Below are 19,112 nucleotides of genomic sequence, written 5' to 3'. Positions count from 1 at the left end.
AAAGGATGCTAACAAGCTTTTTTGGGCTCAGCCAGCACTAACCGGACACACCTGCAAGGCTTGCTTTGCCTGGAGGAAGGAAGTTAGAAGGGGAAAGCCCCTACAGGAAGTGGAGGGCTGACTGGTTGGGCCTGGGGCAGCTGCTGGCTGTAAGCTGGGGCGTGGAAGTCAGGGGCAGTTTGGGCTGGTGGCTGATTGACTGAACAGAGCTGGAAATACAGGCTGAGAGGGGCAGGCTGGAAGTTATACTGGAAAATGAGGGAGAAGACATAAGGAATGGCTTCAGATTAGGAAGAAGGAAAAAAAGAATAGAAGTATCTGTATCTGAAGAAGAGGGAGCAGGTGGAGATGAAAAAAAGAGTGAGGAAAAGGAATGATGTCTTATAATTATCAAATCACTGGCTGAAGATGTAAAGATAAGCGATGTTAATCCCTCAGAAACAGCAGAATGGATTAGGCGAAGTATCAGAAATATATTAAGAGCTATAAAAATGCAGGGAGGAGATTTATTAGTAGAATACATAAGGAACTGGTTGAGAAACTTCTTAAAACTACAGTACAGGGAAAATAAAAGTAAACTGTCAGCTACCTAAATTTATGAAAGAAGCAAGAAGGGTAATGTATGGGGTTCCACCAGGCTTGACTGAGGGTGAAATTAAAAGGGATATAGGTAAAGGCCTAGTGCTGTTTGTTAAGTGACAAATTAGCAGGAGAAGGGGAGAGTAAAATCATCCAAATAACATTTAAAGATGCAACACTACCCGATACGGTTACTATAGGATATCAACTCTTCTGGATTAAATCATCTAGGCCAACCCTGTTGAGATGCTGTAAATGTCAAAGGTTAGTGCATATGGCAGCTGTCTGTCAGGGGAAAACAAGGTGTGGTAAATGTGGAAGAGAAAACTAGTATGAGAACTATATGGAAGGAATAGAACTAAAACGCAACAATTGTGGGGATAAGCACAGTGCAGCATACAAAGCCTGTGGGGCAGCAGAATGAGCTAGAGAGATACAGAAAATTAAAACTATCCAAAAAATAGCCTATGCAGAAGCTACCAAAAGACATTCACAACAGAAAGTGGAGAAGGAGGAAAATGCCAGTGAGGGCAAAGCACTACTGGTACCACAACACTCAGTTCAGGGCAGGGGATGTACTGTACAGCTGTCATACACAACAGATGAAGACGTACTGCTTGTAGGCAAAGAGACATTTATAGCATGTATGATAGATGTGATTAATTGCAATTTACAGACTAGGACGAAGACTGAAAGAATAAAAATTATAACAAAAGCAGAAGAAAAGTATTTTTCACACAACGCACAGTGAACCTGTGGAACTCTTTGCCAGAGGATGTTGTGAAGGCCAAGACTAAACAGGGTTCAAAAGAGAACTAGATAAGTTCATGGAGGATAGGTCCGTCAATGGCTCTTAGCCAGGATGGGCAGGAATGGTGTCCCTGGCTTCCGTTTGCCAGAAGCTGGGAATGGGCGACAGGGAGTGGATCACTTGATGATTGCCTGTTCTGTTCATTCCCCCACCTGGTACTGAGCTAGATGGACCTTTGGTCTGACCCAGTATGACCATTCTTATGTTCTTAAAAGTATTTGCACATAGGCAATCTTTCAACAGACCACATTCATGCAATTTTAAACGAAAGTAATAATGTAGTTTAAAGGGCATGGTTCTAGCTTGTTTTGCTGGAACACACATAGTTTAACAATACATGATCAGGAATTACAGAAAACCGGTTTTGAAATGGAAAGCAAACCTGTTGCGATATGTGTACAAGAAACATGATTAGTGAGAAAACTGATGTTTAGACTTCCAGGATATGATGTAATCAGACGTGACAGAGAAATAACAAGCAGAGGAGGGGTCTGTATATTTATAAAGGAAGGTCTTAGTTACATTGACATAGATGTACAGAACTTAAGTTTTGAGTATAAAGCTGTTGAGATTCCTCTGCAGAATAATAGCACCTTTATACAAATCTATAATGTTTACAATCCATGTAAATAAAACTAGATCATCTAGAATTGGAAGAGTTAGTTAAGGGTGCCAAAGGCCTGCATATTATTTGTGGAGATCTTAACAGCCATAATGAAATATCGGGAAGCAGAAAAACTGATTATAATGGCAAATGCCTGGAACAGTTCATTGACATGCACAACTTGGTATTGATCTGGCGGATGGAACCTTTTCATGTTTCGATCTGGGAATTGCAACAAGCAATACAGCAAGTAAATGCAGCTGGGAAATCTATAAAGAAGATGGAATGGAAAGTGATCACTTCCCTATGCTAATTATTTATCAAGGCCTAGGTAACATTGGAACCTGGAATCTTAGAAAAGCAAACTGGGAACTCTTTAAGAGTCAGTGTGCTGAGTATCAAAGCACCACTTGTATAAGTGATAATCTAGATGAATTTCATGGTAATTTAATAAAGGGAATTGTATCAGCAGCCATCCTAGCTATATGTACAACATTGAATTTCCACAAACTCAGAAATCCAGTCTTATAGTAAACGATAAAGTTGAAAGTTCTAATTTAGGAAGAGTGAACATTTTATCAAAGGAGTTCCAAAAAGTTAGTAGTGATACAATTAAAAGGAAAGAGTTTTGTGAACAAAAACTAATACTTGTTGAAGAAAATTGTGAGCTCTTACGTGGTTGGGCAGAACATAAAGATGATGTATTGAATGAAAATTTCAGCATACAGGAACTCAAAAAAGCTATAGACAAAAGTAAAAATACATCCCCAGGTAGAAATAGCATATGTAATGCAATGCTTAAGCACCTACTAGAAGGCAGTTTAGCAGTTTACCAGAAGGGAGTTTATTGAAATTATGTAATAATATATGGGGGAAAGGAATACTACTGGCAAAATGGAAGCAAGTGATGGTGATACTGATAGGAAAACCTGGCAAATTACGAACAAGACCTGATGCATATAGACCTATTGCCGTCCACTGTGTGTGGGCAAAATTATGGAAAGAATGATAAATGAGAAATTAGTAGCATGGCTGGAAAAATATTAAATTATAAATGTGTACAAAGTGGCTTCAGGAAAGAAAGATGCACAGTTGATCATATGGTAAGATTAGAAATAGAAATACAAAAAACCATGAGGAACAGAGTTTATGACAGCTGTCTTTTGGGACATTGAAAAAGTGTATGACATGCTATGGAGGGAAGGCTTGCTGTATAAACTGGTCACAATTGGAATAAGAGAAAGAATGTTCTGGTTGATAAAAGGTTTCAGAGTAGCAGCCGTGTTAGTCTGTATCCGCAAAAAGAAAAGGAGGACTTTTGGCACCTTAGAGACTAACAAATTTATTTGAGCATAAGCTTTCGTGAGCTACAGCTCACTTCATCGGATGCATGGTTGATAAAAGACATCTTAAATGATAGAACCATACAAGTCAGAGTGGGGGGCGGCTTTGTCAAATATTTATAAACTTACTAATGGCACACCACAGGGGAATGTTATCAGCCCAACCCTGTTTAACATTACGATTAATGATCTCCCAGAGAGTATAAGAGCAGGAATAGGTATTACTGTATTTGCAGACGACTGTGCTGTTTGGGCCAAACACAGAAGACTTAAGATAGCTGTGGAGAGAACCAATCAGGCACTCAGGGATTTCAGAATGGGAAGATACTTGGGGATTTAAGTTCTCACCTGCTAAAGCAAAGGGAACGATCTTCACAGAAAGGAAGATTGGGAAGAATGGAACTTATATCTCTATACAGAAAAAAATACAGGTAGTTCAAAATTTTACATTCTGAGGAGTTATTTCTGGTAACAAACCAACTTGGAAGGGTCAAAACTAAATGTAAAGATAGGATGAATCTGTTTAAAAGTTTTGCTGGGAACAATTGGGATGCAGATAAGAACAAATTGTTGATGCTGTAGAGGAAATTAATAAAACCAGTTATACATTATGGATGCCACTCCTTTAATTCAGCTTCTTAATTAACACTAAAAAAATTAGAGCTGATCCAGGCCCAAGCTCTGTAAATCACATGTGGTGAGAGTATTTTGACTCCATTGTGTGTGCTGCAGCTAGCAAGTGGAGAAATGTCTGTACATGTAAGGGTGAACTGGTTAGATTTAACCTTTTGGGCTAAGGTTAATGGAAATAGTGAAGATAAGAGTATTAGCCGAATATAGAAGGACTGTTGGGAATTAAGTAGACAAGAAGTAACTGGGAGCCACAAACTCCTCCATGCTCCTAACAGGGTCAAAAGGCGTGTAAAAGACTTAGGTGAAGAGCCAGGTCTGGAAGAAATTAAAATCTGTAGTCATGGGAAATCAAACTACAGCTGGACAGCTGTCTCTCCAGCTGTGGATTTGGAATTATACGATAAGACAAAGAGAAGAGCAGGATTGTCAAATATGACGTCTATGATTTGTGAGTTTATATATGACAAATGGGATCAGCATTGCCAGATGTATACTGACAGCTCTAGAGATGCCAACACAGGCCTTAAAAAATGAGGCGGTTGATATAAAGATCCTGCTGAGTGAAGAGGATTTCAAAGGTTTGGTTAAGAGAGAATTTAAGAAGGAACGGCAAAAAACTATGGACCAAAGAGCAAAAAGGACAAAGGTTCTATGAAAAATGTCCTAAACATGAGGCTAATGGTACACTTAATAGCTATGCTAGAAGAAATGACATAACTGTACTTAAAGTGCTAACAGGTCACTTGTAATCTGAATGGTAATTTACATTTACTAAATAAGCACAAAGATGGGTTTTGCAACACATGCAAAATCCAAGAAACAGTTGAGCATCTGCTGTGACAATACAGGGAGAATTACACAGAAAGAAAGACTCTTTATGAAGAACTGAGACCGCTGCAGTTGAAAGAAAGTAGTCTTAAAGGATTGGTGAGAGCACCGGGACAGGGGAGTAGCATTAAAAAGCATTACTTCCCTTTTTTAAAGACACAGGACTGGCTGACAGGACATGGATATTTACTTATGCAAAAACTGCAGTACGTGGTGGTCATAGCCGCACATGCTGAGACTGCTGTACCATGAAACGTGGAAGGAAGGAAGGAAAAGGCTGTAACTCGGGGGAAGGCTGCTGTGCCTGGGAGCTCAGTGAAGAGGAAGATCGTTGCAGAGCACCCCTTAGACTTCAGGGACCAGATACAGAGCAGGGGTTACCAAAAGGAGGGGGCTTCAAGACAGACCCTAGCCCTGATCAAGGACAATAAAACTTACCGATGAGCTGAGCCCTAACGGGGTGCCTGAAACGCTGCCTGAGACTGAACACCTTTTTTAAATTATTATTTTGATTCTCCCTGGCCCTGGGAGGGACAGAGGAAATCTCTTTTTCTTTGTTTGGAGAACATCTTGTATACCACAAGCAGGGGAAGGACTCTGTGAGTGCCAGAGGAAAGAAGCAACCCCAAATCATGTTCTGGTAGGGACGCAAGGGGGCTTCCCCCACCACAGCCCTGCTTTGGGAATGCAACCCTATTCAGGGCAGCACTTCAGCCCAAGCTTTAAACATCAGCATGTGCTGAAGGGTTGTCTTGACGAGGGATGGACTTAAGCACATGCCTCATTGTTTTCCTGAATCAGGCCTCAGAACTGCTTTTGGGCCTTCGTACATCTTAATAAGGGCAAATAAAAGTACAGTTATTAGCATTTATCGCAAATTCACTAAACCCAGGCCTGACCTTGAGTGCTTTTCTGAATAGAGATGCTTTCCTGAGTCGGGCCCAGAGCTGTGCTGCTGCTGCTTGGTTCTCTGTCCATCTCCTTTCCACCACAGATTCCTCTGTAGCTGAGGATGCTGCTGCTAGCAGAAGAGGGGAATCTATCCCTGCAAGGGTGGAGAGTTTTGTCACAGACAAAGTGAAAAGAGAGTCTGAAAAAGGCTATCTAGTCTCTAATTTATCTAAGGTTCTTATAAGGCCCCCTATTATTATAGTGTCGGAGAACCTCACAATCTTTAATGTATTTATCTTCACAACACCTCTGGTTGGCAGGGAGGTACTATTATTCCCACTGAGGCACAGAGAAACCAAAATGATTTGCCCAAAGTCACGCAGAAAGCCTGTGACAAAGCAGGGAATCGAACTTGCGTGTCTCAGGCTAATGCCCCTAATCATTAGACCGTCTTTCCTTTTAAAAGCAAGCGACAGCTAATACATTTTTAATCTTGTTTATCAGCATTTTCCTAAGGGGCTGTGTGGACTTCTGACATGTTCCAGTTTGACATGTCTTTGGTGTTTAAAATATGTATGTAAAAGGTTCCTCACAGTTAGAATCGAGTCCCTCGAGTCCCATTTTTAGCTTGTGTTGTTGGTAAGTGCTAGAGTACAATTCAAGACTCTTTTATTAATGATTTGTTCTTCTGAATGGCATCTAGAATAACTCATCATTTGGATTGCAGGTATTTGTGTGCTCCCTTTGTGAATGTCTCAGGTGCTCTTTATGGCAGACACTAAAGAAAAGATTTCAATGCTTCTGTTTGGTCTTGTAGGAATCTGTGTACTGCCCAAATATCACTTTATAGTCCTTGAGCCAGGAGTAAGAAGGATACTTAGTACTTACATAATGTTTTATCTTTAAGAAAATCATAATTGATTTTTTTTATTGGTCTTACAGTAGCATCCAAAAGCTCCAAAGAGGATTAAGGCCCCCATTATATTAGGTGCTGCCACAGTCACTGAGCACTATCCAAACTGTGCACTGAATGAGCCAAGAGTCCTGTGGTATATATATAACTAGCAGAGGTGAAAGTAAGCCGGTATGATGTATCGGCAAGAGCCAGTTCGCCGTGCCAGATCGGACCGGCTTCCCCGGTGGTGATTTAAAGGGCCCGGGGCTCCAGCCGCTGTGGGGAGCCCCGGGCCCTTTAAATCACCGCCAGAGCTCCAGCAGTGGGGCTCGGGCAGAGCTTTAAAGGGCCCGGGGCTCCCCACAGCGGCCGGAGCCCCTGGCCCTTTAAATCACTGCCGGAGCCCTGCCGCCACTACCCCGGGGCTCCGGCAGCGGGGCTCGGGCGGTGATTTAAAGGACCCAGGGCTACCCACTGCCAGAGCCTCAGGCCCTTAAATTGCCCCCCAAGCCCAGCTGCCGGAGCCCCGAGGTAGCAGCAGCAAGGTTCCAGCGGTAATTTAAAGGGCCCAGGGCTCCGCTGCAGTAGTGGCGGCCGGAGCCCCGGGCCCTTTAATTGCCCCTGAGCCCCGGGGCTCCCAGCCGCCTTGGCAGCTGGTAGCTCCGGCATGATTTAAAGGCCCCGGGGCTCCCAGCTACAGCTGGAGCCCCGGGGCCTTTAAATCTTTTTAAAGGCCCTGCCTCTTCCGGTCAAAGCCACTCCTCTTCCAGTTGAGGCCACGCCCCCGCTCAGGACACCGGCGGACCGGTAAGTCCTTTAAGTTACTTTCACCCCTGATAACTAGTGACTGTATCATAATGCACAAGGCCAGAGAAATAAAGTTGTAGAAGAACCTTAATTCTGGCATTTCTTAGCTCTACTTTGCAACTTCAACAATGTTCTTTTAACAGATTTTTTTTGGAATGGAATTCTCCAGGTTCAAAAAAATCTGAAGAAAAAAGAAGTTCCAGCATATGGCACTGTAACCTCCCTCCCCTTCCCCTATGGATCATCAGCGAAGTGTTTACTAGACCCTTCAGACCCACAGCACAGACCTCTACCACTTAAGCTAAGGGAGCAACTCTGTTAGCAGGTAGCTGTAATAGGCTGTTATCCTTTGTTTGACCCTCCTGTTAGAGAGGGGCATGACAGACATTTTGCTGTTGGGTTACATAACTATTTGCTAGGAAGCATTAGAAAGATAGGAATCAGAATTCCATGTATGTTCCTGGCTCTGATAGGGGAATGTTGTCTAGTGATTAAAACAGGGGACTGAGTGTGAGGCCTCCTGAGTAACATTTGTTTGTTAGGACTCCTGTGTGCTCTTTGTTTGTTAATGATGCTTTGCAGTTGAAGAGTGCGCATTCATATGTGTGTCTCAAAACAAAATGTCAGTGGATGTGGAGGAGTAGCCCCATATTACAGATGCCATAGACAAGCACACAGATTTGGAGTATTCATTCTGAGAGGCTGGATATGCAGACAAGACTTGAGTCTTTCATCCCATGTGGTTATGTCTGCACTGCAAATAAAAACCCACAGCTGGCCTGTTCCAGCTGACTTGGGCTCTCACGGCTCAGGCTGTAGGGCTGTTTAATTGCAAGGTAGGCTTCCAGGCTTGGGCTGCAGCCTGAGCGCTGGGACTCTCCGCCTCACTTCCCAAGCCCAGAAGTCTACACAGCAATTAAACAGCCCTGCCGCCCAAGCCCCACAAGCCCAAGTCAGCTGGCATGGGCCAGCCGCGGGTGTCTAATTGCAGTGTAGACACAGAAACCTGGGTTCTCTCTTAGCTCTGCCAGAAATAGTCCATTGGCTCTGTGGGGAGGCTTGCACTGCTTTTGCCGATGGTCTATGGATAAAGACAGCTCCTTTAGTTTCCAGAGCTGTCAATTTGTCACCTTTCACAAGCACTAAATTCCCTTAAAAATATTATATAGTCAAATTGGTTTTAATTGACTTTCTTACCACTTGTACTTCTGTCTATATAAAATTGTGTGTATGTGGGAGGGGCGGCGGGTTCCTTGCTTTCCTTTTGGAAACAATATCCTTCTGTGTGTCAAAGCCAAAACACTTTCACAATACAAGTTTATCTTTAAAAAGAACTTTGAAAAAAGTGGAAAAGGATGCCATATCTTTTGGCTTTTTAACAGAGAACAGGGCAGGGTTAGAAGAGTTGTGATTTAATTTGGGTCACGAGGAATTAAAAAACTGTCATTTAATAAGAACAAATGTACAATGTTTATATGTATTGTACTTATTTATAGTGGTATGTTGCAACATGGCAAAGCATGTATTTCCGAGCCCTAATTATTAAAGCTCATAATGGACTGTGTCTCTCTCTCTCTTTTTTCCCCTGAATGAATGCCAGTAATCCAGCAACAAATGAATGCCAGTAATCCAGCAACTAAATGAAATTATTTCGTACACTTACTCAAAACAAAAACAGCAACATTTCCAGTTATTTCTATTCAGGGTTTTGCAAGATATGTTACCACCCCTTTTAAGTAACATGAGGCACAAGAGATGAGAGGTGAAACAAGACAATAGAACACATTGTTTTACAGAATGTTATTCCCCCCATTATGCAACCACAACCAGCTGTCCCAGGCTAGGTTTTTTTAAAGGGGCAGGATGAACTCTTGTTTGAAAGTGACTTTAAAGGAGTCCTGCTGTGAAATGCTCTCTAGGTCACAACCTTTGTGGCCTCAAAATGTGTAACACTGGATTGGATCAATCCAGCCCCCCACAAACTTCTTGTCCAACATACACATCTCTATGGTTATGAGAGTTCAAAGAGATATAAGTGACGGAGGACATGACAGCAAAACTTGTATTCATATGTGACCTATAAGCCCTCCAGAAGATTCCAGCTCAAAATCAGTTTACAAGGGAGATTGGAAGAAATCTTAGGGTCATTTAAAAAAAAACGGGGGAGGGACTTCCTAGAATTACAGGTCCCCTGAAGAGTAGCCTATACCAGACATTTTCTTTTCTTATGATGGGCCTCTGCAATACAAATAATAATTTACATAAATTAGAGTGGCTGCAGGGCTCTGAGACTGCTCTAATTTATGCCAGAGGTTGACCCTGGACTATGAGTAAATGGAAACTCATCTTTGCACACTTCTTTTCCTGCATAAACCTTAGCTTGGTTGGCACAGAGATTTGGGACCCATAAATTGTAAACAAGCACATTCCTTTACCTGGTTATTAATTACATTTGAGTTATTAAACATAAAAATGTACAATTTAAAATTTACTTGTCACCAATCATGCTATTTAGTTGTCACAGTTCTCTCAGTTTGGACAATGAACATTTAAGGGAGTCAGTTTCCATTGTATTTGTAGTCTGTTTCCCTTTCGTGTTCTTAGTGCTGCAATTTTGGGGCTTCAAACACTTCAGGGGAATATTTGTTTTAAAACAAATGCTTTTAAAATGGAATTTAAAACCAACCATGAAACCATTTCTACTGGGTTTAGGTTCTAAAACTTGGGCCAAAGTTAAGTTGATAAATTCCTTTAAAAGATCAAACTACAGCACATATCCCGTACATTACGTACTGTTACCCAGGGACCTGATGATATGACACCCAATATATATCCACTTTCCTGTACCATGAAGTTAAATAAACTTTTAAAAACAAATGCTCCATTAGCTCCTGACTATTAATCTTAGTGTATTAATGGAGGCTGTTTTAAGCCAGATAAACTTTTTTTCCTATTCTATTAAAATATTTACATTGTAATAACTCAGTGAGGTTTTTTTTCTAAATGGAAAGCCCATAAGTGGGTGAAAGTATTTTAGATCAGGGTGAGACTGAAGGGACATGACATGTTATTGAATTGAGGGCCCTAGAAGGTGAGGTCTGTGCAGTCAGAAATTCCAGGAATGCGGATGTGACTCTCTCAGTGTGTATATGAAGTTGACAGCATTTGACAGCTACCATCTGTGAACAATAATGTATAGAAAAGCAAGGCTGCATGATGCAGACTGGAATGTACCTATCAGACTCTGAGGACTATAACAATTTACTATTCATTATCAGTGACCATAGTCATGATTAGCTTCAGGGCTTGGAATGAAACTTGGAAATTATGAGAACAAAGTCCCCCTTGTTAAAACAGAGTAATTAGTTTAATACATATGATGAGAAAATAGGCAGGAGACTTCCTTTCCCCCCCCCCTTTTTTATTAAGTGTTTACTATCCATGCCCTTCACAGGAGCCCTAAAAAGCCTGCAGACTGAAAATGGACAGAATGTTGTTCCATTCTGGATCATAAGAAAATGGCTTTTTTGCATTTTGGGACTTAGGGCTACCGATTCAACCCTTTACTGGCATCATGCATACCTCACAGCAGAAGATTGCAAAGAGGGACCATGATGATAAGTGTATTTGTGTCACATTGGCTGATCAGTGTTATTTTCCTGCTTGTCCATGCTTTCCAATGTTTCCTGTGATCAGAACATTTTGGCAGTAATGCCTGCATTGAGGAGGAAGTTTTTGTAAGGACACTCTCAATCCTATGGGTGATGAAGAGATATTTCATATTTTCTCAGTTCCTTATATTATCAATATTTCTGTGTTCATCTGCCAGATTGCCATTTAAACTGATATTTATGGAGTGCTAGACACCATGGTAGTGAATGCAGCATGAGCCCCACAGAAAATTCAGCTCACTTACAGTCAAGTTTGCGCAAGTGCATTTCCCACCAACACAATCACAAAGGACCAGGTTCTCAGCTGGTATAAATTGGCACAGCTCCATTGAAGTTAATAGAATTTTTACACTAGCTGAGAATTGGGCCCTAAAAATCGAGGAACTCACTAGCTAGGAAACATTCAAGCCAACCACCTGCTCTCTATCTTCACCCCTGAGATAATACGTATGCCCACTCCCACCCTACACAGCATATGCCCTTCCTATACAAATGACCCCAACACACAAATTATACACATCTAATTGTCAATATCAGAATCAAACTCACAATCTTAACTCCAACACAAAGTGCTCACATTTTTAAGAAAGACATTTGATTTTGAAAAGTATCTATTTTGAACTACAAATCAAAAGATTTCCTGCTATTTTTTTAATAGAAAAGTTATAATACATTCTTTTTTAATTAAAAAAAAAGTCAAAATTGGTTTACAGTGAATGTGTGAACAGACAAGAAAAAGTGCAATATGATTCAGCTATTTCAGTGGTGAAGAGATAACATGTCAGACCCTGGCTACATTAGAGAAATCTGTGCTAGCATAACTTTTTCAACTGTGGAACACCAACAGACCCTGGTGGACCTCTGGAGTTAAATGCATGAGCCTCTACTGCATGAGGTAAAAGCCACGTGGCCCTTAGCTAAGCCGGTAGCAGACTCATTAATCTCTAAGTGGTCTTGGAGCTACTAGAAGGGACAGCACACCACACCAGGAGGTGTGTGGGCTACAGTTGTAAAGCCCTTAATGTAGCCCGATGTAAAATGAGGTTTACGCTGATGTGACTTAGGTAAATTACTGGAGTAAGCCACATTACTGTAGGCCTCTTTTTACATTGGTGTAGCACAAACCCCTCTGGGATTTGCACATTGATAGTTACCCAAGTACAAATTCCTTTTATGTAAACAGGGCTCTAGTAGTAGATAGGGCTGGCTGAAAAATTTCCACTGAAACTTGTTTTTGACTAAGGTTATGTCTCTACAGCCTATGTTGGCAAAACTTATGTCGCTCAGGGTGCAAATATTCAACCCCCTGAGGAACATAAATTACACCGACATAAGTGTTTGTGTGCAAAGAACTTCTCCCGCTAACATAGCTTCCACTGCTCGCGGGGGTGTTTGTTTATGCTGACAGGAGAGCTCTCTCCCATCAGCATAGAGCGTCTTCACCAGACGCGTGCAGCTGTGCTCCTACAGCGCTGTAACCTAAATGACGTTTTTGGGGACTGCTTTCCTCAATTTTTCTCACTGGAAAACCAAAACCACAGAAACCAGAAAAAAAGGGGTTTGTTTTTTTCAATGGAAAGTTGAAATTTTTCCATTGGGAACAGAGGGGGACCATTTTCTAACCAGCTCGGCTTAGTATTGTAAAAGACTCTTGGCTCTTAAAGGAAAATTATGTGTCAGAGCTAAGGCTGTCCATTTGAGTTTGATGCTGATATGGCTGGGAATGTGGTGGTGCTGTTTTGTGATGGGGGTACGTGAAGAGCGTTCTAACCTGTGAATTAGCTTTTATATATAAATAGAGTTTTTAGGACAGGCCTGATAGTCCTCTGAACAGGCCCACTTCAAACAGCGAGAAGAGTGTGAGATTTCCCTTCCAGTCCTCTTTATACGCTTCTGCACTGGTCTATGCATGATACGTCTCCATTCACTTGCAAGCCTTGATTTCTTTGCTGAGACTGTCTGTACGGATGCCAATTAGTGCAAACTTGTGGTGGCCATGTTCTCTCTCATCTTACACTTAGGTGTAAGCTCTGTGGGGCAGGGACCATCTTTTTGTTCTGTGTTTGCACAGCATCAAGCACCATTGGGGTTTTGGTCTGTGACTGTGACTCCTAGGCACGATAGTAATGCAAATAATACATAATCAATAGACTACTCAGCAGCCATCAGCTAGTAACAGCTTTTGGTCAGTACTGACTTGGACCAGATTTGAACTTGGTGGCCACAGGTAAAAAGTTCCATTTACCATTACTATTCCTCTCTCCCATCCAGTGTACTCTGCAATGGTTTTGATTTCCTGGTAGATGTCAATCATAAAACCTCAAACTGACACGCATCCTTCAATATGTATTGGTCAGGGATGTAGAAGGGTCTTTGCATCCCTACTTTGAAAATTGTCCTTGACAGGTTCCATCCTTTTGGCAACACTGTTAAGATGCTTTCTGAAGAGGGATGGTTACTATTGAGTGCTTGAAATATTATTAGATCTTGAAAGAAATCAGTTCTGTCTATATCACACCCTGAAATGTCTCTGCTCAGACTTCACTCTCTTAGAGGGAAGCTCAGTTAAGAAGTTAGCAAGTGATTTATTTCTAAACATTGTTTGAGCAATTTCTATATTTAGACATTAAACTTTTTCAGGCATATAGTGTTTTTTAAGAGAGGATCGTTTTCACAGCACTCCACTCTAATTCAGGTAATATAATGCATTCCCTCATAATTGTAAAGAAAATGGTGATGGGAACAAGATTGCCTGTAATTTTCTTCCCTCCATTTGATAGCTAGTTACATGGTTACTTTGTTGTTTTACCTCATTTTTTTAGATGGGAGCAGTTTTTGAGAGTCCAGGGTCACACATCTCTGAAAATTCCTTCCCTCTGTGCCTTAAAATATTGGTATTACACCAAAGTTTTCATTGTTTCTCACACACACTTTCTCATATACATGAAGATGTGGAAAGTTTTAATAACAAGTTCTAAGGCTTCCTATTCTTATCCTGCTTCTTAAAAAATGAATTGCCTTCCCTTTCCTCCCCCCTCAAACCAATCTGGGTGATCTGACCTCATTCTCTAGTTTTGCTTCTTGCATGGTTCAAAATCCATTAACTGTCAGGCAAGAATTCATCTTTTAAGTTCCTTGGCCTTCCAGTTCTTCTGGGCATTGTAGCTGTCTGGGAGTGATTATCCAATGTATAAACACAGTGGAGAGTCTTTATCATACAATAGTGCTGTCGCTTATCACTGATAATGGGCTTGATCTTGAGAAATGGTGAACTCCATGGGAACTGGGGCTGCCCCACACATCTGAGCATCAACAAAATCCATAACTAACCTGCCTATTTCTGTCATGAGTTTTTTGAGATAGTCATTGATTTTTTTCTAATGTGCTTGATTGCTTTGATTAAGTAGAAAGTCCCAATAAAGTGCATGAGATTTTCAGAAACACTCAGTATTGTCCTAACTCTGCTCAGTGGTAAAACTCCTGTTGATCTTCTATCTTCAGTGACTTTGTTTCCCTTATGTCTTCTCACAGTAATAGGCAGTGGCTCTTGTAGTGGTTTTTCCCCCTGCTCTTAAATAGCAGCCACCAACCCATCCCTTGTCCCACAAAACTAAAGGTGACACATTCTCATCTTTTAGATGAACAATAGAGCTTAATGTTCCAAGATAAGTGTCTTGGTTCATATGAGATTAATAAACTCTGGAGACTTCTCTGGGAGCCCAGCATGTACATTCAAGAGTAGAATTTGACTCTTTGCTTTAGCAAGAACACTGACAATGAAAAAATGACCAGCCTTCAAAATAAGGGCTGCAACAGCATTAAAAGTCCAGCTCCTTAGTTTGGCAAGCTGACGCCCACAATGACAAATCCAGGGTCAGGGACACATATTAAGCATGTTGCCCTGTCCCAGTGCTCTCTGTTGGCTCCATTTTCATCACTGAGAAGGGAATTGATCTTGACCTTAATCCTGCTCTGCAAGAATTTCAGAGGTCCGTAACATTGCCACTTTCAATCCCATGCTGGATCTTGAGAATGGAGCCAGTAGGGGAGAGAAAATGAATGGTGCAAAATGCATGTACATGCCCAGAACCTAATAAATTTGGTCCCCTGCTTGGGTTATTGTTGGATGGCTCTAGTTGGAAGAGTGAAAGTATAATATTTTAAAGCACAAAATTGATCTATAAAAGCTCTGTGTTTTTGTGTGTGTGTATATATATTTGACAGTATGCCTCTCCTCCATCCTGTAAGTTCCTAAGGTCAGGGACCATATCTTCTACATGTTTGCATAATAACCAGCACAGTATGGCTCTGGTCCTGATTTGGGTGTCTGGACACCACCACTATACAATTAAATCATAATATTATAACGATAAAACCTGACTCAGCCTTAACTATAGAATCATTGCTATAAAAAGAGATAAGAGGCTGAATTCATCAACAGCATACAAAGCTGATATTTTTCAAGTTATGAATATAAATGCGTCATTGGCTTGTTTCTGTTCAGACTGGTTTTCAGACTAGCAGCATTTACGGAATTGTTATATTTAGAGAAAATCTTGTATTTTTCAGTAAGGCAGGATTCTACTCATGCTATTACCCTCACAGCTGGGATGAGAGGTTACAGTAATCAAACTCCTGTTCTCTCAAAGTTAGGAATTGGCAAGTGCCAATGGTTGTGATCTGGGTTTAGATTTAAAGGGGAAAAAGCAACTTCGTAAAACACTGCATACAGATGGATTTTTCGTTGCTTGATATTTAATATTTCACCTATCTCAAAATGGGAACTGCAACTTCAGTACCAGATTGATAAGGTCTATTCTATATTAGTTCTTATCCTGCCCTCATCACTGCCCTGATCTGAGCACCTTCCAGCAGTGCATTAAGTGGTGTGACTAGCAACCCTCACATGTGGTTTGTTATCTCTCTCCTCCTCACTCCACGATGAGGATGAGGAAAACTGTGCTTGTGAAGTAACGCTTTGTTTTGGTAGGGTTTTGTTTGGGGGATTCTTTTTGTTTATATGGACAAGCTGCTTCGTTTCTATATTAAAGAAGGCAGGCGCCTTGTACCTAGATTGGAATGTGATGAGGTTTGTGACGGTCCTTAGAAAACTCTGTCTCCTGCACAGATGAACTTTACCTTATGGAAGAAAGTTCCTGTAACAGGGCAGGCTGCCCCTTTGAGGGGGAGCAGTCACGACAGGTAGCAATTCTGGACAAGAGCTCAGCAGCCAGGTGCTGGGAATCATCAGATCCAGCTGGACAGTATCAAGTGATTGGATCTGACGATTCCTAGCTAGGGGATTTTTTTTTTTTTTTTTTGGAAGCAGAAAAGAATTTTATTTGTGTAACACTTACAAAGAATCACCAAAGAGAATAAAGCAAAACTATGCAACAAAACAAAGCAAACAGAAGGTATAACACAGCAGCCTTCAGGAGGGAGAAGTGTTCAGGCTAGCCTGGGCCCAGGGGGGGGAGGGGGGCTTCCTCGACACTCATGGTCTTCCACCCTCCTGAGTTACCTGGTGGCCTAGAGCGGGGGGGCTTCCTCGACACTCGTGGTCTTCCACCCTCCTGAGTTACCTGGTGGCCTAGAGCGGGGGGGCTTCCTCGACACTCGTGGTCTTCCACCCCCTCGAGTTACCTAGTGCCGCGCCCAGTGTCACCGATTATAGCTAGGGGATATAAAAGAGAGCCCCAGTGCCATCTGGGAGCCTGGAACCAGGAGAGGGCTGGGAGTAGACTCTCCTGAGGCTGCAGCAGAAGACTGCAAGAGGGCAAGCAGGCCCTGCAGAGTCCCTTAGACTGGTGAAGGTCTGAACCATTAAGCTGCCAGAGGGCCCTACAGCCTCAGCTGACAACAGGACTGTTGCTTTTTGTTATTGTTTCAATGCCCCACCCCGCCTGGTGTGCATGCACAAGTGTAAGTAAAGCCCAGAGGTAAGGTCTACAAACTGAACTGGGGGTGGCTGACTGTTTTCCCAGGCTGGTGGTTAGGTCCACCAGCCTACAGTTCTGTTGTGCCAGAGGAGTGAAGTTGTCAGCTGCTGCCATTATCTCTGAGTTTTAGGTGATCTTGTATATACCCTGAGCCCGGGCCATTGAACACCTCCAAGATAAGGACCAAGACTTTGAACTTTATTAGATATGCTATAGGAAGCCTGTGTCAAGAGTGGAGGTTACTGAGGGGACATGCTACAGCATTCTATACAAGATGGAGTTTCTAGTATAGGGCTGATGGCTTCATGCCCAGGCTGTCATTGTCCACTGTTGATTTGGAGTCTCTTAGCCATGCATGGTAGAAGGCATTAATCATCGATGCTCCTATATAAGAGCTTAGCATCAGTGAGGAATCCAGGGGCACTTTGAAACACAGACTGAACTGACCAACTGTGGGTGGGTGTTTTCAACCAAAGGAGACTGGGCTATGGCTTCAAACTCCTCAAAGTGCTTTCCTCTGCCCACCTGCATTACCTCTCTCTCTTTTTTTGGTCAGGGGAGGGATAGCTTGAATCAGTTGTTCTTTATCCATGAGCTGAGCTCATCCAAGCACTGGGCTGTCTTGATGGTAGTGATATGGATGTATGTGGTGAAGAATAAGTAGAGTTGTGTGTCATCTGTATATTGTGGAGGTGCAATTTCCCATCATTACTCTGTGGGTTTGTCCCTTCAGGAAGGACTTATCACAGTTTAGTGTATTCCCTTGCACCCCTGCCACCTCACTCAGGCAAGACAGCAGTATCTCATAGTAGAGAGTGCTGAAAGCTGAAGAGAGGTCCAGGCGAATGAAAATGGATGTCCGATTGCTAACCATTAACAGCAGATTATCATCCATCAGTGCCACTAAAGTGGTTTCTGTCCCATGTCCTGACCTGAATCCAGATTGTGCCAGGTTTGAGATAGAAGCGTCAAAGAAATGAGCTTGTAGTTGGTCTTTGGGTAGCTTTTCTGTGAGATTGCTCAGGAACAGAAGGTAAGATACTGGGTGATAGTTAAACAGAACCAGTGTATTCAGAGTAGATTTCTTCAGTTTCTGGTCTATTACGTGTTTGAAGGAGGAAGGGAAGATTCCTTCCCTGAATTAGGCATTGGCTATTTCAGTCAGGAGTGGCTCCAGCTGTTCATGACTCTTTCACAAGCCAGGAAGGGCCTGGATTAGATTCACAGGTCTAAGGCGGAGATTTCTTGAGGGTATCCACTACTTCTTGATGAGTGAATGTGAACTGTGGGAATGCAGATGCCTTGGCTGCTTGTTGGTTGTTATAGAGGGAGCAGATTCATGCTGTCTGAGAAGCCTTTCCAGTTGTGCATGATCTTTTCAGCAAGTAGGATGATAGTTGTTCATAGTTCTGGGTTCTGTTATGGGCTGCAGGCACCAAGGATTGATAAAGTGGCTTACTACCCTGGGTAGCTCCTTCAGGTGGGGATTAGACAGACAAGGTGGGTGACATAATAAGGGATTCAATGAAGAGTCAATTGAAGGCTGATGGGAAGGTTCTCTTGGCCTGTAATACAGCCTCAGTATAGGGCTTGGAGATGTTCTTTGTTTCCACCCATTGGCACTCAAGTTTCTGCCCCTGTCGTTTCATTGGACCATCCTCCCTCACGCCATAGAACCTGCAGAGGGATCTCCTTGGAGCCCAAGAACCATCTGGGCAAAGGGGGTGAAGCCAGGAGGCGGGAGGGGGAGTAGGCTGTCAGGGGGATTGCACATCTTCCCCACACACTCTGGCCTAAAAAAATGTGTCCAAAAAGTTACTGCAGCTATAGGATGTATTCACTTTCCTGTGGATCCTCCTATCGTGGGGGGAAATTGCAGCAAGAGAGTGGCTCCACTGGAGGATGGTGCTGTTGGGGACCAGAGCCACTTCATGCTTGGTCCATGAAGATTGCCTTGTCCTCCCATGGATCCCCTGGCCTGGGCTCCAGCAGATGTGGGCTGTGGCTTTTCCACAGGGGGCAAATCCTGCCTCCCCAGTGGGATAAGGCATGAGAATCTCTGTAAGGAAAACATGGAATTTCCTTTGCAAAAAGCTCCCCTGAAACTTTTA

The 19,112-nt window shown here is 42.4% G+C and overlaps 1 long non-coding RNA gene across 1 annotated transcript in view; it reads right to left on the bottom strand.

Moving 5' to 3' along the window:
- The window catches only part of LOC142071779 (uncharacterized), a 32,924-nt gene that overhangs the window by 12,955 nt on the left and 857 nt on the right, over positions 1-19,112 (bottom strand). The gene's annotated exons all lie outside the window — the stretch shown is intronic.

This window comes from Caretta caretta, chromosome 4 (genome assembly GCF_965140235.1).
Source record: "Caretta caretta isolate rCarCar2 chromosome 4, rCarCar1.hap1, whole genome shotgun sequence".
NCBI lineage: Eukaryota > Metazoa > Chordata > Testudines > Cheloniidae > Caretta > Caretta caretta.
This window is presented reverse-complemented; position numbering and strand designations above follow the sequence as displayed.